General features: G+C 34.1%; 1 protein-coding gene across 9 annotated transcripts in view; it reads left to right on the forward strand.

Annotated features, from left to right (window-relative positions):
* The window catches only part of LOC149559311 (Tetratricopeptide repeat (TPR)-like superfamily protein), a 36527-nt gene extending 15213 nt beyond the window's left edge, over positions 1-21314 (forward strand). For 3 of the 9 annotated variants that reach the window (XM_089833223.1, XM_089833228.1, XM_089833224.1), the window contains 3 exons: positions 15774-15883; positions 16081-16173; positions 16276-21168. The gene's annotated coding sequence lies outside the window, so the exon portion shown is untranslated. Of the gene's footprint in view, positions 1-14598; positions 14700-15773; positions 15884-16070; positions 16174-16275 lie in introns of all 9 variants that reach the window. The other 6 variants (XM_089833225.1, XM_089833229.1, XM_089833226.1 and 3 more) reach the window with 5 other exon arrangements.
* The last annotated feature ends 715 nt before the right edge of the window (positions 21315-22029 follow it).

Here is a 22029-nt window from a genome sequence, read left to right on the forward strand (position 1 = left end):
CAATGCCATAACAATAACACCAATGTTTTGTTCTCGAGGAAAACCTAGTTAAGGGAAAAATGCCAATGGGGATCAAACCCGCAAAATGATGTACTAGCACATATAAAACCTTGTTAGAGGTTCGATGGGGAATGTACATTAATTTAGGCACTTGCCTGGAGCTCATTGCTCTATTACAACAAGGGCAACAATCCTGATTGGACAACAATCCAACTACGACAAGGGCAACAACCCAAAGAGTGAATGACTATTCATTATGGACAACAATCCACTAAAATGAACTGACCAAAAGCATCAATTATGCCAATACAGTTCCTTTGAAGTACACAACATTAGATTCCACTCACACCTCTTCTCAGTCAACTCTGATCTCTGGCTCTGATCCAATCTCGCATCCCGATCTTCACATCACAATATTCTTTCTTTAGTACACACTGAATTCTTAAATGATTTCACTCTCTTATAGAAGTCTCAAACACTTATTAGGTTGGCTCAATATGAGACCTAATAACAAAATAAATTACATCACCCAATGCGATTCCGTAAGTGTCGGCTAGAACACATACATAATACGTTACAATAACAATTAGGAGGCTATCACTCAATAGATAATAATGATAATCCAAACAACACGTTTCCTGACTGAGTCGACCAGGAAATAAATTCCATTTGACTGTCCAACGAGCAAACTAACTTCCAAACCAATAATCCTCATGCAAATCTACAGATAATTGTGAATGAACATCTCAATAAAGTATCCTGAATCGCATACTGAAACTTTGCTGCATTGAAACTCACCGATCAAAATACTGAACCACTGTCTGAAATAGTTCCCAATAAATACTAACAGTAACCAGTCTTTAACAAATCCTTTGTAACTTCACCGAGTCAGTTCACAAACACTTGCAATGACAAACATAGCATGTAGATTATCAAACAATATCCCATAAAAAATGCATGCTCAGGTCCATCAAACCGTGTCTCCGCAAAACCTATCTCTACACTGATCTATGTTATGATTACTGTCTGATAAATAGTTATGTTGACATCAATGACAAAACATTAATGCCAAACATAACCAGCAACAATTCCACTCTCAAATGATCATGATCCCAACAATCTCCATCTATGACAAAATTATGCAATAAGGTGGAATGAATCATTCATCATCTCGCAAAAAGATGACTAACCCATTGCACCTCGCATATGCCTCATCTCCGATGTACTATAGCAAGAAAGTACTTATTATGCCATGGAGATTAGCACCATATAGAGATGAAGAAGTTGCTAATGGGTACAAGCAAGCATTTGATAGGCTCTTCCCAAATGAAGAAGAGCAAAAGCAAGTTAGAACAAATTTTGGCTTGATTGCCTTGGGAAGAAATTACACTCAAACAATTATCAATGACCAATACAAAATGGAAACTATCACATGGTGGTACCTCCATTGTCAACCATTTTCATTCCTCAAACCTCTTGCCATTAAGATCCTCTCACAAGTAAGTTAATTTATTTTTTAACCCCTTGCTACAATGCAGTACTTAACATTCTTTGATTTACTTAGCATTTTTATTTTTTATTTTGTGAAAACTATCCAATTTGCAAGTTCTTCTGCTGCTGAACAGAATTGGAGTACATACTTCATTATCCACTCAGTAAAGCTTAACTGGTTGGGTCCAAAAAGATGAAGAATTGGATTATATTCATACCAACATATGTCTTCTGTCATGTAAGACTCCAAACTACAACGATGGGAATTGACATTTTGGCATTGATCAAGGATGAAATATCATACTATTAAACGATTTAATTTTTTATATTTCTTGTATTTTTTTTGTGTGTATAAACACACACACACACACACAAATATAAAAAGATCAGAAAAACAAAAACAAAAAATCACGTATCTGCATACTAGGCTCTCGTACCCGCTTCCACATCCTGTTTCAGACTGCTAACTTAGGTAAATATGTATTTTTATCATTTGGTTAGCAATGGTAACACTTAGAACAAATACAACACTATATTTCAATTAAGCATTCAATAAGCACTGCATTTGAATTGGAAGCCTTAATTGCATCTTCCAAAATACTTACAGCTGCAATCACCTGCAATTGAAGGTGTATCACCATGCCCAGGAGAACCATGTGAAATACAGATGCCAATAATGATCGTTGGCTGTGGGGATATGTCCAGTAAAGAACAATTATACAGATGGAACAGAGTTGAGCTTACAACCTGAGTGAATGAGGAATAACTAGTTGATCAGTACAATATTATTATGTGCAAGAGACATTAGGATTGAGAATATTATTCACTGTCATGAAAAACAGAACTTCCCTTAACATATTTTAGGTAAAGGAGTGTACCTCTGCATTTTGTTCTCAGACCCACTTGTGTATAGTATTGATCATTCATTTCCCTTGATGGGACTGTGCACTGATTGACAAAGCCCATCTTTGAAAGGTTTTTTTTTCTTCCAAGGACCTTACAGGATAAGGACCACAAAGTTACTTTCATTCAATCAACAGCTTGAAAGTAAAGACTTAAATAAAATCAGAAAAACTGTTATAGATATTATCCGATCATAAATATCACTGGTCATCCACTCTTGAACAAAGACACAGCAGAAAATCAGGGTTCTGTGGAAGCTTAGATGTCACTTGATCTAACATATTGTTCACCTTATACACAGGGTTAGCATGCACATCCCTTTGATTCTCACAACAGGTTTGCTAAACAGGACCCATTATCTACAGAAGCTAGAAAACAATTCACTCATATACTCCAAATACAAGTTTGTCAACCAGACTTCACTTTTTGTCAGAATGCATACCCATCCTTTTTTGCTACAGCACTTTCGTAAGTCACATGCAATGCATTCACACTCATCCTGATGGCATTTGGTGAAAATAACAACAGCCCAACTTATAACTTGTGCTGGTTGAAATAAAGTCTGCAATCAGATTTTTCCAACCAATTACACCAAATCAATTAAAAATCAAAATTTGTAAAGCAAACTTGTAAATTAAGTACCAGATTGTTGAAATTCCAGGAGACCCGTTGTGTATACTCTTCTTCCAGCCAACTTTTCCCATATTTCATCTATTGAACAATTTACATGATATCCAATGATTAGGTGGGTCATTGTATATATTTTTCATAACTGGTGTGAGATTCTCATGTAAGCTTTAATCTACCCAATTGAAGATCAAATAGAGCATAAATTAGACATGCATTGTTGTCTACTTTACCTACCAATCGTTCTTCTCCATGTTGTGTTAAACATAGGACAAATATTTAAAAAATATAATTTACTGTTTTAAGGCAACTTACCTTTTGGTGGGTCAAGCATGCGGCCCTCTACAACCATCGGTTGTCTATCCACATCAATATTGCATACTCTCGACACAGGATCTGAGTTGTAGTCATTAGCCTTCATTACCTGAATCATTTGTTAAACTTAAAACAGATTACCTACTTTTTCTAAGACATCAGTTCAGATAAAAATATCATACCTCTTGCAACACATCCATTCTTTCCTCTGGTTTCTATCTGGATTGCTTGGCAAGAGATGAGTGCTGAGAGGCAGTAGAAATCTTTATGTATCTCCGTACAGGAATGATCTCACAGAGCTGGCAATCAAATTTGTAAATTTATTTCCAAATACACTTCATTCAAATACCTTGTTAGAAATAACTATACAACCAACCTCTATAGGGATATAGCTAGGTCGTTTCAGTCTACCCACATCCACACAAGGTAAATCAGCTGAGTCTCTTAAACTTATTTGTTTCATGTATGTGAAATAATTCCAAACTGTCACCTCTATTATATTGGAAGAAGATTCATTTTCTTGATTATTCGGGTTTCTTGCTTTTAACGAAAATCTTCACATGACAAGGTAAACATGTTATAAGTCAATAATATATATAACATGGATAAACACAAAAATATCAGTTATCACATAGCAAAAGATTGGGAAAAAATTGAGAATATTTCAAGGAAAAATAATAGAAGGTTAAAATAAAATTTCAAGGGTATTTATTATACAGTTACTGTAATGTCCCCTTTATGGGATGATATACTTTGTGATTGGATTAGCCAATTATTGACCCTCATAGGCTAGGACTGATGGTTAGAGGGTCTTAGTTGGCAGAGCAGCAGGATTTTTCCCTTTTGTAGAACAAAAGTATTTGGGATTGCTCTTCGTTTGGTTCAGTTTAATACACTTACTATTTTAGTAAATCATCTATCAAGCATTTCTGCATTTTGCAAGGCACCTGAACTGGTGTCAGTTGCATCGACCACCCTTGGCGCCAGTGGTTTGATCAGGTATTCAAGGATTTACTAATTATAATAAGTTGGTAGTTGATAAAGAGAGATCCTCACTATTTTTAGTAACACGGTTGCGCAGTGGAAACAATGGTTGACCTACAGGTTTAGACAAGACAGAGAGGTAATGAGTAATCAATGAGATATTATAATTTATAATGGCATTAATGATATCATTACATAATGGTTATGTTATAAAGTTATTAAAGTGTTATTAACTAAGGTCCATTATATTTAATCAAAAAGTATTCCTTTATTATGACATACCTATGGTCAATACAAAAGCAGATTGAAGTGTTAATTATAAAGCTCATAAAGTAATTTGGGGCCATGAGACATCATTAAAGAGCATTAATTGATTAAATAAAGTTGGCACCCAATTGAGGATTATTTAATGAAGTCAGTTCAAAGCAATTATATAAGTCATTAATGTGACTTATTTGAGAAGATATATGGATCAAACTTGTGAAGGAATAATAAAAGCCAAGGAAGGGAAATTGATTTCATTATGCATTTTGTTCATTTGCTTTTATTGATGAGGCTCTTGGGAATTGAGCCAAGAAACAAGGGTTTCTGTAATTTCCAACATTGGAGGACGTTAACTCTTCATTGTATCTGTAATTCTGGCTTTATTGATTGTGCAAATTGGTTGAAATTTTTGGAGAAGTGAACAGTAATTCAAGGATACATCTCCAGGCAGCTGATAGCAGTGATTTGTTGACTGATTTTGTGAATATACAAGGCAGCCAAACAAGTCTATCAAGCCACGTGAGACTCTTGGCTTTGGTGTTTGACTTCTTGGGTTAAATTTTCATCCATTATTGGACGCCATCCATTGCAGATTCCTATCTGCAGTTTGAAGGGTTTTCTGTATGGTTTTCATAGTGGTTTGATTCAAACCAAATTTCACCATCAAGATGCATTTTGCTTTCAGTCATATGCATTGTAATCTTCAATCAATAAAATCAAGAAATTTAGACATCATTTCATGCATTTTCTATTTTGCAAATATACATATATTATTTTCAAAATGACAATTTAGTACAAACTCTGCAAAATAAATTAAAAAAAAGACAATAACTGGACTAGTTAGAAGTTGAGGTAGCAGGGCTTATCACAGTCGTATCAGAAGGGTTTCCTGCCATCCTGTTGGGTTTGGAATTTATTAAAATTATATTGATCACACAATTGATATTTGAGTGACCACACTCTTGTTTCTGTTTGGGTATGGGAGAGTGGTATAGCTTGGAAAAGATCGTTAAGGATCTTGCCCAAATGTACAGCATTATGAAGATTATCTTTTGAGGAAATCCAGACACTCATCCACACCTACAAGTAAAGATGCAACACGGCAGTACAATAAGGAAAATGTTGTGGAAGGATTAACAAATGTTGGCATACAAGTTGGAAGTGTCAAAGACGAGGAATGTGCAGAGAATACAAGTTTAAATAATTCTGATTTAATGAACAACACTGCATGAAAATTCACAAAATAATAAGGTGACAAATAAATCATATGAGGATGATCATGTTATGGAATCTCCTGACATTAGCACAATCGTTTTGCATATGGAATGCGAAGAATGTATTGGGGATTCAGGCTACAAACAGTCTGATTTTGCATATCAGACCATAGAAGATGTGAATAGGACACAGAATTTGTGTGATGGATGGTTGCAAAGGGCAAATAAACTGGCTGCCCAAGAAAATCAATGTTTGCTAGAGATCAAAGAGTGTTGCAACAAGCTGGATTAAGCATAGAAACACCTTAGATCTCTAATTCTTCCAAGGGAAGAGCATATAAAAGTTGAGCCTTCAAAGGAGGAGCTTCTTGAGGTAAGCAAGCATGAAGAACAAGAGAAGTGGTACAACTCAATTTTTTTAAATTGGCACACATAACTTGCATCTTGAGACCCATGAGTTACCTTTGGTTGAGAGGCTATTAAATGCTCGAGTCCTAGACCACAGTCTTTGTGGATCAGCCACTAATGTCTTTACTACACATAAGATTGGGGAAGAGTTAGATCATTTCCTCGTCATGTGAGAGCATCTTGGGGATGATACACTATCATTCTATGTACCTATTGGTATCCTTTGCATCCCCTTAAGTCAGCCTTGCAGTTTTGAGGGTGTTGGTTGGTTTCACACAAGAGACCTAAGAGGGGTGGTTACATGTTATTTGACACATTTGGGCGCATTCGACACATCCAAGATAGTTCAACGGAGGGTGGAAATTGTTGTGGACCCATTTATTGCCTTCACGAGTTTTGGCATGGTGAAGTTGAGATCAGATTTGAGCAGCAGAAGTCAGAGGATGTTTCTTATTGGAAGACTTTTATTCAGACTTCAGGATCCTTCCTCTGCATCGGGATTTCAGACAAGGCTCATAGATGAGTTTTTGGGTGTGTACATGGTTTCAAGTACACACAATCTTACTTTTGACCCTCATGTGCGCGACCTCTTTCAGATGCACAGTTCAATGGCATGTGTTCAATAGCATGTATAATATTTAACATTGTCAATTTTTGGAAGTAAACTTTGTTAGCCTTCCGAGTTGCTTCCCTTCAAGTTGTTTCCTCTTGTGACACCAGATGTTGATATTGATCTGGTTCAATAAGTAATTTCGGTTATTTTGGTGTAGGTGTTACAAGAGCTAGTTGGTATCAGTTGGACATTACATAGTTCTACCCTTGGGATCTGGATTGATTAGTGTGTTCTTTTGTTTTTGAGATTGTTTGGTGACAAACAATTTCAAGGAGGGCGGACTGTAATGTTCCCTTTTTGGGATGATATAGTTTGTAATTGGATTAACCTATTATTGGAAATAATAGGCCAAGGTTGATGGTAAGAGCATCCCAATTGGCAACATAGGAGGCTTTTTCCCTTTTGGAGGACATAAGTACTCAGGATTGCTCTTCGTTTGGTTCAGTTTAGTACACTTACTATTTATAGTAAGTCATTTATCTAGCATTTCTATATTTGGTTGGGCACGTGAAGCGGTCTCGGTTGCACTGGAGACCCTTGATACCACTAATTTGATTAGGTATTGAAGGATTTATTAATTATAGTAAGTCAGTGATTGATCAAGAGAGACCCTCACTATTTTTATTAAGGCAGTTGGTTGTGCAGTGGAAACAATGGTGAACCTAGAGGTTTAGACGAGACAAAGGAATTAATCAATGAGATATTAAAATTATACTGGCATTAATGATATTGTTTATTAATGGTTATATTATAAAGCTATCAGTTTAACTTTATAAAGTGTTATTAAGTGATGGCCACTATATATAATTAGAAAGTACGCCTTTATAATGATATATCTGTGGTCAGCACAAAAGCAAATATAAGTGTTAATTATAAAGTTCATAAAGTAAATGGGGTTACGAGCGATCATTAAAGAGCATTAATTGATTAAATAAAGTCGACACCCATTGAGGATTATTTTTAAAGCCAATTCAAAGCAATTATACAAGTCATTAATGTCACTTGAGAAGATATATGGATCGCACTTGTGAAGGAATAATAAAAGCCAAGGAAGGGAAATTAATTTCATTATGCATTGTCTTTGCTTTTGTTGATGAAGTTCTTGGGAATTGAGCCAAAAAACCAAGTGCTGTTATATCTAACATTGGAGGACGTCAATTCTCCAGTGTATGTGCAATTGTAAGATTGTGAAAGCACAGTCAAATTATTGCTTATCAGTGGCCTTCATTTAGAGGTCCGGATTGTGCAAATTGGTTGAATTTTTTTGGAGAAGTGAATAATAATTCAACGATATATCTTCAAGAAGCTGATAGCAGTGATTTGTTAACTGATTTTATCAATGTATAAAGCAGTTTTACAAGTTTATCAAGCTACGTGAGGCTCTCTTGGCTTTGACATTTGGCTTCTAGGGTTTAAGGCCTAGAAATTTGTGCACCATTATCAGCCGATTTTGGATGCTAGCCATTGTATATTACTATCTTCGGGTTTGAAGGGTTTTTCTTTGATGATTTTCATATTGGAGCGGTTCAATCCAGGTTTCACCATTAGGCTGCAACTTCATTTCAGTCTTTATATTTTCCATTGATATGCATTATAATTTTCAATCAATAAAATAAGGCAATCTTTGTTGGTAAATTGCAAGTAATTTAAATTTCATTTCACGTGTTCTCTATTATTTGTAAATTCCAATATATACATATTCTCAAAAAGACAAAAGAGTACAAACTCTGTAAAACAAATTAAAACCCCAGACAATAACCCTAAATTTTTTGTGCCTAAATCTGGATTCCCTTAAGCATTTTCCTTGCCTGCAGGAGGACAAAACTAAAAAATATTTATAACAAGGAAATCAAAGAATTAAAAACAAAACAAAACAGAAAATAGTATGGTCTATAAATAATTAAGAATACTCATGAGCAACAACATAAAAATGCAAAACAGAATTGAAACAAAAATATAAAACGAGATACAAATTGCAAAGATGATTTACTTTTAAGCAATCAATCTTCCATGGAGCATCAACATTTTGATTTTCTAATTAGAAATCAGTTATAAGAGTGTGCTTAATAAACACAGTTGTTGAAAAATCTGCCCCAAAACACTCAAACAGCTCCATTAATTTTTCTAATATTTACATGTAATATTTTTTACCTCAGCAACCAGAAAAAAATAATGTAAACATTCATCTTGTGAAATGTTGCTTTCCACCATCTTTTTATTCTATTTTAGTTTTAGGAAAATAAATTCAAATACCCATGTTTAGATGGCATTAGAAATACAATTAAAAAATGAACACAAAATCTCCAACAGAAAATAGTAGGGAAGATAGATGTCCACAAACTATAAGGACCACCACTCAAGTCCATTGATTAATGCAAGATAACTTCAAATGTTTGTAAAATATAAAAGAGAAATAACTCAATTAAATACAATCATTTTAATAAAAGTTAAACCCATGGTTGAAAGCAGTAGTACACTGACGTGACATACAATCATGCTTTTCAGAAGCAAGAACAACCTCTTAAATTAATCACTTTTTAAAGTGCACTTTGAAAACCTCACTATCGATTTAATGACCTCTTGGTCTGCAAGTGAAGTTGAATAGTTCTTAATGAGCCCAACATGGATCAAGTATTACTGAGTTTAAGGCCCCAACATCATAAGGGATGAGATTAGAATTGTGCCTCAGCTGAATTTGGTAGAATGCTTACTTGTTAATCCTTAGCTCTTAGCCAAAGAGGTTTCAGGCTAAATTGTTTGTGGATGAAAAAAACCCTCCATTTAAAATTTCACTGCTGACCTTTTTTTATTTTGAAGTATTGGGAATGTTATCTCAAATTATCTCCATATTTTGACTTATGAAATACTTATATTTATTTAATAGTTTAGTCTTGTATTGTGGTGCAGGAGCACCTCAAATATTCAAGCCACAGTTGAAGATTATAAAGACTACAAAGATCATCAAAACAAATTAGAAGGAAGGAATGTATAAACAAGGTCATGAAATCAATTGGGCAGTCTTGGAACCTATAATGATGCTAAAATAATATTAGGTCTTCAAGATAGGTTTAGGTATAGAAAAGAGTTTAATGTTTAATAAAACCATTGTATGGTTTTTTAAGTTCAAACATTAAATTAAAAAAAGTAACGGCTGGTTTAGAGGGAAGTTTAGGTTGTAATAATTTTAAAATACCCAACTCAATGATGATAGTTGGTTGGAGTCAGTTATTATAGGGTGTCTTATAAATTGGAAAGAGTCTCTGATGTAAAGGGGAGGAGAGAATATATTGAAAGACTGGTATGTACAAATTAGTGGGCAGCAATATTAAAACTTAAATATTCTGCAACTCAAAGGTCCGCAAATTGATTGGTTGGCTCTACAAATACATTAATAAGGTTTTCTTCAACATTCCAAGTACTTTGTTGATAAGTTTCATGTTATTATAGGTTGTTGTTACGCCTGTTGCAGAACCAGTAGATTTCTTTTAATTATTTATTTGCTGCAGTAGGTTTTAAGGGAAATGAAGATCTTTCCATGAGGATGAAGGCCTGATACTCATGGAAAGAGTTATTCTAACATGTATGATAAATTATAACATGATACATTGATTGGAAAACACCATCTATTCCAAACACAAATAGTCCCAAAAATAAAACTCTTCTGAAACTAAATTATAAACAGAGAATCACAACTAAGAAATTACAAAACCAAAGTTCTTTAAAGAAAAATTCAGTCTTTCTTTTCATTGTTCAATCCTCCAATACATTGCCTCATTATTCTTCATCGATTCTCCATACCATTCTCCTACTCTACCCCTCCTACTATCAAAGATTTTATTGCCTTGTATATATAACTTTGCAAAGACTAAATAGACCCAATAACTTCCCATAACCGGCTCCTCAACTAACCCTAACTTCTAAACAACTCATTATTTTATCAATGGCACTAATGTTTGTTCCCCTGATTACATCATTAAAACAATCATTTTAAAACTAAGACATAACCCAACAATTAAAATAAATTATGAGAAATGCATATAGAATCTTGGATCATTGAATAATTGCTAATCTCATGATGCCCCCTGCATCATACTCTGGGGGATAGAAAAATTCAAGTCCCGTTGAATTGTTGTGACCTTCTTCTGAATTTTCCAATTGTATGGTATCACAATGATGATTGAATTGATGCCGCTTGCCATAACATGCTGGTTCTAATTTGTAGGGTGAATGCCCTTCTTGACATGTGTAATGATAGCTTTCTGGAATTTTGGAACAAATATAGTAGTCAGAATCATCATATCATCTCTATAAAAATACCAATCAACTTGATCCATAATCTGGTCCTCTTCCTGTTTATACATCTCTAGAGTATCACATTCAACAACAAATACTTCATCCTTTACATCAATAGTCCTCTCCTTAGCATTTGATTTTTGCTCTACATCTTTTCCTTCCTGATCAATTTTGTCAACATCTCCATCATCTGGGCATATCATTTCTTCAACCATACCTGTCACCAACTCTCCCTCATCTGCAAGAACCTTTTCCTCACAAGGTTCAACAACAACCTCTTGTTGTTCACTCTCACTCTCTACACCAGCATTCAACTGCTGTACATGCCCTTCCAATGGAATGTGTACCACTTCTTGATCCTTGTCTTCATCAACAAAGTCATCTTCATCTACTACTTGCTCCAAAAGTGATGCTATCCTCTCCCACTTTGCAATAATCTTATCTAACTCTTCTCTAAGATTCTTGTAACTTTTTTCTTGTTGTTGTTGTTCCAAAACCCTTCTTAGGCTTCTCAACTCCTCTTGTCTCATCCATTCTATTTCTTTCTTTCTTGCTTCTTCTTCCTTCTTCTTTCTTTCTCTTTCTTCTCTCTCCTTATCGCCATATAGATACTCTTTCAATGCCTTAATCATTTCTCTTTCACTCCTTGTCAAAAACATCTTCTCAAACCAATCTAGGGTTCGTTAGATATCCAACCACCACCTTGGAACACTCTCGGAGGATAGTTCTACTCCAAGCATCAACAACGGACCTTCAACCCGCCAAATCCTAGATCTTCTTCCCAGACCTTTTGCTGTGCTTTGGTACCAATATGATGCGGAGAACGCAGCAAAATGATGAATGAGTCAATCAAAATTCTATGCACTGATATCTCCAAACAAATCTCAAGAAATCAAACATAACTCATTGTATAACCAATTATACTTGACAAAGAAATTCATGATCTCACTGATGAAAATATTAATAAATTTGAAGAATCATTGGACTAACAGCAAATAATAGAGGCTTCCAATACAATACATAACCTTCTTAAATCCGCACAGTCAAGAAATAATCGGATGTAAATACAAAAGTCTATTTTATTCATTCTTTTTGTATTCAATTGATTGCATCGATTTCTCTTTATCCTCCATTCTACGCTATCTTACTTCACCACTACCTTCTCGGTTCTCTATTGCAGAGATAAAGATCTTGAAGAGAACACAATCTGATAACTAACTTTATAACTGACTCTCTAACAGTTTTCAACATCAATTAGATTAAGTTCTAGTTACAATAAAGAGACCACGAAATGTATCATAACTAATCCAAAACTATTGAAATGGCTTACCAAGCCATGTTACAATATAATAATCTAGAATTTTCAAAATATCTTCACGTGCCGGATGCCCAAATACATTAATAAGGTTTTCTTCAACATTCCAAGTACTTTGTTGATAAGTTTCATGTTATTATAGGTTGTTGTTACGCTTGTTGCAGAACCAGTAGATTTCTTTTAATTATTTATTTGCTGCAGTAGGTTTTAAGAGAAATGAAGATCTTTCCATGAGGATGAAGGCCTGATACTCATGGAAAGAGTTATTCTAACATGTATGATATATTACTAACTAAGCACGTGCAGAATTAAACAAGATAGAGATTCTACCCAAACAAGGGGTTTATTTGCTGATTGGAGACATTAAACAATGTACATGTGAAGGTGAATTCGTTGTTAGTTGGGATTGGAAGTGTGTGTAATCAAGTGATTGAGAAAGCCCTAGTTCAAGAGTAAGAAGTGCTAGGAGGAGTCTGCCATATGGTTGTTTTTTAAAAAATTGTATCATTTATTATTTGATTGTCATTATTGGGATTGCTCCTCATCATATTGGGAAGCGTGGCATACCATTTTGTGTTGGTGCCTGTTGATAGAGATATTTACCGCTGTTCACTGCTATTCATTAAAATGGGTATTTCTAATTTCATTTCAAGAGACTACAAACTCAAAACCAATTCTTACGATCTGAAAATCAGCTTGACACCTAACTAAAAGTAATTGAAACTACAACTACTATTGATAACACTGAAACTAAGTGCCAGCACTCATCCTCATTGAATATTTGTTACTTTTTAAAACTCCCACCTAATGATGAACTAAATTTTGTAAGAAACTTAGCAACCCTACATTTCACAAACTTCATTTATTATCTTATAACATCTCTCAAAATTATTTATACAACTAGGCATCCACTAAACCTTCACGTGAAAACCACTTTCCTTTTCGAAATCTAAATCAACTCTCCTCCAATTCCTAAACGGAAGTGTAATGTCCCCTAATGTAATCTCTTAAGACTATGGGGCTACTTATATTTCAATTGTAAGAGACTTCTTTCTAATTAAATTCTTTACTTATAAAACAATGTACAATATCTTGATACTTTGCAAAATTTTTATTGTTGATAATGATAATCTTTAAACCCAATCAATTGTCTTATGAACTGCTATAATTGGATGCACTATAATCGGTTACTCTTTTAACTTTCTGAATTTTGTATCATGCAATTTTCAAGGATTATATCAATACATAGTTCAGTTTATATGCAACGGATATCTTCTATATTTAGATCTTCTGTATATGAACCTTATTGATTTGATAGTATGGAGTTTATCTTGCTCTCTTAGACATAATTCTGTTTGTTACGCAAATGATCCTGATAGTACCTTACAAGTATGCTCCTTATTTCCTGTGGCAATGAAACATTGACTTCTATTCCTTATAGTTACTTAGAAGTATGCAATGGTGCTGTCGTTTTGGTCTGATCAGACCTCCCACTTCAGGTGATCACTTTCCTAATACACTGATTAAAATGGCAATGTCTCTTGGTGCTGTTCCTGACTGATATCTTTTAATAAATGCAACTGATGCCTTAAGAAGGCTACTATTGAACTTGTGCGATCTAAATATGGATGAGATAAAAATGTTTGATGATGCCAATTGGAATGGTTATTGATCCCTTTAAATATCAGTGCTTAAGAATGGATGAGAGGTGTCTCTTCATCGTGCACCTTTTCTTAATACGTTACACATCTTTGAATATGTAATCAAGGATTAGTTAGACGCTGTTATAATCCTTCCCTAAGCAGCGCTAATTATTAGTTTCTGCCAGGAACTATAGCGGAGGCTAAGGCCTTAAAGCGTTATTAAACTTTTATAAGCTAGCCAATGAACTTACACAATTTTCATTAATAAGTTTATTTTCCTATTTTGATTCTACACAACTTGCATATGTTTTACCTAATACATTACTGCAAATTATTTCTTCCTTCTGCCAGGAACTATAGCGGAGGCTAAGGCCTTAAAGCGTTATTAAACTTTCAGAAGCTAGTCAATGAACTTACGCAATTTTCATTTATAAGTTTGTTTTCCTACTTTGATTCTACACAACTTGCCTATGTTTTACCTAATACATAACTGCAAATTATTTCTTCCCTCTCTCGTTGGTGCTGCAGAGAGTTGGCAGATGCATTTGTAGATACCAACGCAAGAGAAGGGGCGATCCTCAATGTCCTTTTCAGTGTATTGCAGGAGCTGTAGCGCAAAATATGAAAAGGTTAAATTTCATATTTGCAGATTTCACACTAAACAAGGCTATATTGAGCTGCATTTCTATGTGCTCCAGGAATCAGAATGCTTTCAAAGACGAGTGTTCTGCATGGGAGCGACAGCTGGAAGCAAATAATATATACATATGTCTAGGATAGCATAAAATTTATAATAATCAAGGTCGATGCTCGTTGATCGAACTGGAGAGGAGGAGATTGGGTGTTTTTGCATATTGCGCACCAGGCATTGTCCTGCAAACAAGAAAATATGTGGAGTGGAAGCTTAATGAGCTCTCAAACAATGTGTATTTCTTATAAATTTTTAAAAAAGAAGAGTTTAACTGAATCTAGTTGTGCATGCCATCTCATTTTTGTTGTTTCTTTATTTTCAAGTGGTATCAGAACTATCAGTCTTCTTATATACTAAGATGGATTTTCCATTTGTAAATTTTGTGGAAATGACATTATAATTGTTTCAGAACTTTGTTGTGGATGCCATTATTGCTGTTTCAGAGTGCTTTGAAATTCAGGCATTTCAACATAGTTCCTAGCTTTAAATTTAAGAAATCCCACTTAAGATTTTGTTGTATAGAAAATGAAATAAGCAATACCCAAATCATTTAGACTGCTAGAGTTTATATCTTGTTGCACACTGTCATATGTATTCCTCTCACAGATGGTGTATTGGAGCTTGATCTAACATAATTGGTAATATGCTTAGTTTTATGATCATTAAGATCCCAATATCTCTTATTTCCTTAACAAAATACTTAAAGTAATAGGAAAGATTTATTTTGTTGATTCTACTTGTTCTTAGCAAAAAACAATGTAGTGGATTTTCATACTTGGAAAATGATGTTCGCATGTGGATGTGAGATTGTGTACACTGTAGATAGAGCTGAGATGTCAAGGTAGCTGAGGGTTTCGAAATAATTTTCAATGAGGCTGAGTCTAAAACTGATTGACATTATCTTTATTTTCTGTATCCTAAGAAACATTTCATCCAGCCTAAGTGTAATGACCTTTTATATGTTGAGTAATTATAACTTTGCCTAAGGTAAATTTATGCCCTTTACATGCAGATTCATTCTCGGTTCTCAACAAATACATTTCCAAGTTGGGATTGAGCTCAGCCTACGTGTATCTTAGGGCATAATGGGGAGATAAATACTCTGCGTGAAAATGTTAACTGGTGAGGGTTTTCTCTTTATGATGGACCTATTGGTATGCAAAATTGTACTCATGATTCTTGGTACGAGGATAAATTACATACTGCAATCAGAATTTTCTAATCAATAAGGAAAAACCCTAGATTTACTAACCGATCTTGCAGCTTGACTTTTCAATTCAATTTTCAATTGTAAAAGTAGTTTCTGAAGTCTTGTGCAGGATGAGAGCACATGAATGTCAGAACCTTGTTCTTTTCAAAGGATGAGATGCAGAAGCTTCTTCCTATTGTGGATGCAAGCTTTTCTAATTCAGGTACTTTTAATGCTTTAAAAGTTTTGAGTATTTATGATGCTTTTAAAGCTAAGACCTTTGGTCAGAGTGTGTTGTTATCTCAAAGTTTGTGTGTATTTCAAGGGCTTTTGATGGCATACTTGAGCTACTTGTGCGTGCTAGGAGAGGTATTCCTGAAGCGATCACGATGATGATTCCCGAGGCATGGTAAAATGATCAAAATATGGATCCTGATTAGCGAGCATTATATGAATATTCTCAGCTTTGATGGAACCATGGGATGGGCTAGCCCTTGTGGCATGTAAGTTTCTACTTGTAAATTTGTGTGAGTATGCCTTTTCTTGTTGTCAACAGGAGGTTCAGGTTTAGGGACAGGGGACCTTGACACTGTGCCCATATACAATCATATAGAGATCCCCTAAACATACCTCCATTCAGGGTTGAACTTATTTTTTTTGTACCCATTCAAAAATCTCAAAAATGGATTCCTGGTGACAATGTTCACATTGCACTCCTTTATTTTAATAGACTGTCCGTATTGTATGCCCTTTCCCTTCTCTCCATTATCTCTGCGTCGTCAGATGATTGTTGTTTGTTTCTATGATTCCATGCAGTGTGTAGAATCCCCTTCAAGGTTTTCAAAAATTAGGCACGCAGTCTGCTTTGAAATACTCTGACAAGAACTTGTTGTGCTTTTGCACGAATAACATAAGAATTTCAATGTATATGTCATGACAGAGGACTGCTATTATATCAGTTTCATCTTATTTGAGATAGGCTTGGTTTTGCCGCTTGAGTTATTTCCATTCGACTATAATTTATGTGTGAACTCAGGTATAGCTTGTATTGATTTTTAAAAGTGCAAGTAATGACGGTTTGCTTTGATACCACTGATGAAGGTACGCTCTGATACCACTAATGTAGGTATGCTCTGATACCACTGACGAAGGGCCACACCACCCTTACCAAATCACAACCAAGAATGCAACAATATGAAGACAACGAGATAAAATGCTTCCCAAGTAACCTCCTTGTTTCTAAACTGCAGCCACTAGCTCTTCTCCAACTTTATCCAAGATCGAAGTGTAAACTGCCTCACATTCGGCGCTCTGTCTACACACTCACAAGTCCATCACAATCCTGCTGTAAACTGCCTCACATTCGGCGCTCTGTCCATAGACTCAGGAAAATTCACTCTTCACTTTCTCCTCTCTTTCACACCTTGAAGCCTTCCAAGCTTTCCAACTTTCACACATTCAAACTTTTCCTTCCAAAGCTTTCACCTTCTCGAGCTTCTACTCCTCAAGCTTCCACTTCTCAAGCTTCTCCTTGAGCTTGATTTAGAAATGCTCATATGCCTTGCTTAAATAGTCACTTACCACCCTATGCATGACTTATCCACAACCTTCTAGAATTCCTCCACAACCTTCTACAACTTCCATAACCTTCTACAATATCCACAACTTTCTACAATATTCATAACTTTCTAGAATTCTACCCACACCTTGATAAATGGAATGACAATCATTTATTTTTTTATTTTTTCTATTATGCCACCTATGCACCTCGAAAATAGAAATCCTCTTTTCCTTTCTTTTCTCTTTTTTCCCTTTTTAAATTTTTTTTATTATTTCTCCTCTAATTTTCGTCACTTTCTCTCTCCTCCACAATTTTTATTTATTTTTTATTTTTAAATTTTTTTTTTCCAATAATTTTTCCATGCAAGATGCTCCTGCATCAGCAAGAGTTTACATTTGTTATTGAAAATATTAAAATGTTGTTATTAATGTCGATAGGCATTCTACAATGGTAGAATGGGGGAGTGGGATGGTGTGAGTGTGTTAATGTTAACTTTTATTATTCTAGATTAAATTTGACAACCATCTACATGTCAAAAGTTTAAATCTTATTATAAATAGAATATACTTTTAAAAACAATTTAATAAATACCACATAAAATATCCGTTTAAATTATAATATTTGGAGATAAAAATCATTCAAAAGTTTAAATCTTATTATAAATAGAATATACTTTTAAAAACAATTTAGTAAATACCACATAAAATATCCGTTTAAATTATAATATTTGGAGATATAAATTATTCATTTTTTAAGAAATTAAAATAAAAAGCTTAAGTTAGCAAAAAACTAAATAAATAGAGAAAGAAAATATAAATAATTTTAGATATAGTAAATTAAATTATAATTATTTTATAGTGGATATCTATCGGCATGTCTTTAGATAGATTTATTTAAGATATCTACACTAGTTTAAACTTCTATGAATGAAGGAAATACTAAATATGAATCTCCTGTATTCTAAAAAGTATAATATCAATTATATAGACCTCATTCTTACTGGGTAAATATAATATTCATTATACAGACTTCTTCTCTAGTTTGGTTACCAGTTCCTAAAAATAATTGATTGTTATAAAAAATAATGCAGCATTAGAAGATGTTTTATCTGTATACCTTCTTCTGCTAGTCAAACCTTAAGAACTTAATAAGCTTGAGAATGTGACATGTCAACTATCATCTCCTCTAAGTCATTTGGCTGCCAATTAAATCTGTATGAAGCAGAGTTATAAAACTTGAACTCTTGTCAAAAAATTGACAGCCTAAAATTTTGACTTAGATTGGGTCTAGACAAAAACAGGTACTATATCATTAAAAAAGAGGAAAAAAGAAGAAGAGAACTGCTTAAACTACACACAGTAAGAGCTATCTCCTAGACTAAAACTTTTAATTTGTTCCTCAGCGTGTGTTGTTTACAGATAGCTAAAAAACATATGCTGGGATTGTTTTCTATTTGATATTGCAGATCATATTTGGTTCTCTCCTATCAAAAGGAAAAAAACAGTGGAATAGCATTTAGATTCAGTCAATGTTTCAAAACTCTCATCAAAGAGAAAAAAAAATTGATAGTAACTAACCTAGATATATTAAATCATATTCAATTAACCCTAAGTTGATTGCTTGTAATCAAAATATTCCTTGTGTATGTCCTGTGCTAATATCATTCTTGCAAGCACTGCAGAGAGCATTTTTGATGTGACGATACCTTCATTAAGTTGAAATACACAAATTTCAAAACTCCCAACGTTGTATATTCAATTTGTAAGTTGATTGTCCTAATAGAATTAGTTATGAGACCATTTCCTATAGTGGTCAAATGTGATTGTAGCCTATGCCCTTCTCTAATTCTAAAGAAGAAACTGATGCCCCTGCTTCTATAGGCTATGATTCTAACAGAACTTCAATGGCTACGTCCTTTGCTACACTATCACCTCTTATGATCTTGCCCCTACGTACTCCTTTGTTGGCCGATTAATATGGAATTCAAACTCCAAATGAAAACACAACTGCTAAGTGATGACTCTGGAGCTGCAAGACCCGCTTGAACAGGTTTTGATTCCATAATTGTACCACTATTCCATCTACTTCAAGACTAGAGTCATGATGTGATTACTCTGTTGTGGGATACTTGAACTATGATCAGAAAAAAGGAATCATTGGTCATGTCAATATTGCTCTTTCACTCTGCAAAGTTTGTCGTACATCCTTAAGGAATTTTGCCACAAAAGTAATTGGCTTAGAATCAATCTCTACATTCTAGTCATTTTTTTCATCCCAAAACCCATGACATATAAAACTGAGGCAACTAAACAGTCTGCTCCCATGTTGATGTGTTCAGCCTGGATCTGCTCGAGACACTCTTGGATTTTTGTATGTAAACATAGTTGTCATGCTTTTCCTGTACTAATGCTAATCAAGATATTCAATTTCTCTGTACATATTAAAATGTTGCAATTGTGGGACAACTCCGCACCGATGGAAAAAAATGTTTCTATGCATTCTGTCCAAAGCAACCTTGCTGGAAGTCATATCTAGAGGTATAGGCCTAAGGCATGGAGCACTGCAACTGATATTTTTTGGGACTTTTTCCTAAATTTTGAAAATCTATTACTGGGTGCCTTGGATTGCATTGCAACTGGTATACTTTTTGGGACATACTTTTGAAATTTGACCACCACTATTGAATTGCATTGCTATTGATTTAATTGTATGGGTTTTACAGATATACATGAAAATTCAAGTTCCATCTCTACTAGTGGTTCAAACTAGAGAAGTTAACTTCCAACGCTTTAGCCAGCAACACAGTAATAGTACTTATAGATTACTTGTACATGTACCTGCCGATTTATGAGTTGTGTATAGTTAATGTTAGCAATTGAATCGAAATGCCAGATGCTATCTTTGAAAACAAAATCATTTACTTTTGTAATTTTGAAATCTTTTGGCAATTAGTTCTGGATTTTCTAGGGAGAGTTTTCATAACCATTTTTTATCATTTGTACAATTCATTGTTATAACCGTTTTTTTATCATAATCATTTTTATCATTTGTACAATTCATTGTTATAACTGTTTTTTTATCATTTGTACAATTCATAGTTTTGAGAGCATGAATAATTATACCAATATCTTACTGCATCACCGCATCTGTGCCTTCTGAAGTGAGTAGGCGGCTTGCACTTTCGCTACACTGGTAAGACTATCTTAAAACGGTGTATCTTACAACAGTGTAAGAGTATCTTACAAACCATTATATGTAAATAACACAACTTTTTGAATGAACAAATCATTCGATTGTGCACTAATTTTTTTAAGCGCCTTTTTTTGTGGTTTTCTTGTATGCCAATATTCAATTTTCCTCAATTGTTCTGCTATTTATGTTGAGTTTCAGGCAATTCGCAGATGCTGTGTTGGGTTTAGACACGCACACCACTTATATGATAAGCCTACGCACACCCCTTGTATGATAAGCCTACTTCTGATTAGGGTAACAAGGGAGCTTTCTCTTTGCGCTTTGAGATGAACAATCTTTAACATCCTTGAAATTTGATGTGAAAAAAATTCTATTGGGTTTTATGTATGTTTCTGGTTCATGGGGACTATTTATGCATCAGTAAATATTGATTAAATCTATGTATTGTGGCCAATTTTCCTCAAAGGAACATATTGATTTTGTCAAGCAGAATTAAACTTTTGGAAGTGAGATTTGCTTCTACATCCGTGCTCTAGGAGAACAACAGAGGAAATTCAGATATCTCTTTGTAGTCTAGGAAGAGATGGTAATAGGAAAACAATTTTAGAAGTTACACTTGCTATATTATTTTCTTCGTAGTATTCTCCAGTTATTTGAAAATGGAGTTAGATACTCTTGTCAATAAAACTAAAACAACAGCTTATTTTTAGTGTATCCAAAAGAATATCCAAAAGAACTCTTTTGTCAATAAAACTAAAACAACTTCTTATTTTTAGTGTATCCAAAATAATGCTATAGCAAATGGTATTTCCGTTGCTGCCAAACAAATAAAGTGTTGTTAATTATCGAACTCTATTAGCAATTTTTTGTTCATCCATTTCATCTGATTTCAATAGCCACTAGGTTCTAATGGCATAGAGGTCGTCCAAATAAAAATTCAACAAAAATATCAAAAAGTGATTTTTAAATACAAGAGAAGGCTGACTGAATAAATTATAAAGAAAGAAGACGAATTTAAAGGAGGCAATCAAACAAGGAATGTATTTTTATTGGACAAAATTTCAATTAGATTTAATTTTATACCATAAAACTCATTGTAGCAGTATTCTGAACAAGTATTGCAAACTTTAAATTTGCATTTAAGCATTTACCATTTTGTTGAATTTGTTTTTCTGTCATTTTCAAATAATGACTGGCATGTGCTAAAATAAAATAGTGGAGCTTTTTATAGATCTACATTAAAATTAGTTTTTTCTTTTAATAAAATAACAATTTAAACAAAACCAAAAACAAAACTGAATGGTTCTATCTTTGGCAGGAACTTAG

This window comes from Cupressus sempervirens, chromosome 5, assembly GCF_028749045.1.
Source record: "Cupressus sempervirens isolate cs-2001-9-10 chromosome 5, ASM2874904v1, whole genome shotgun sequence".
In the NCBI taxonomy this organism is placed as follows: Eukaryota; Viridiplantae; Streptophyta; class Pinopsida; order Cupressales; family Cupressaceae; genus Cupressus; species Cupressus sempervirens.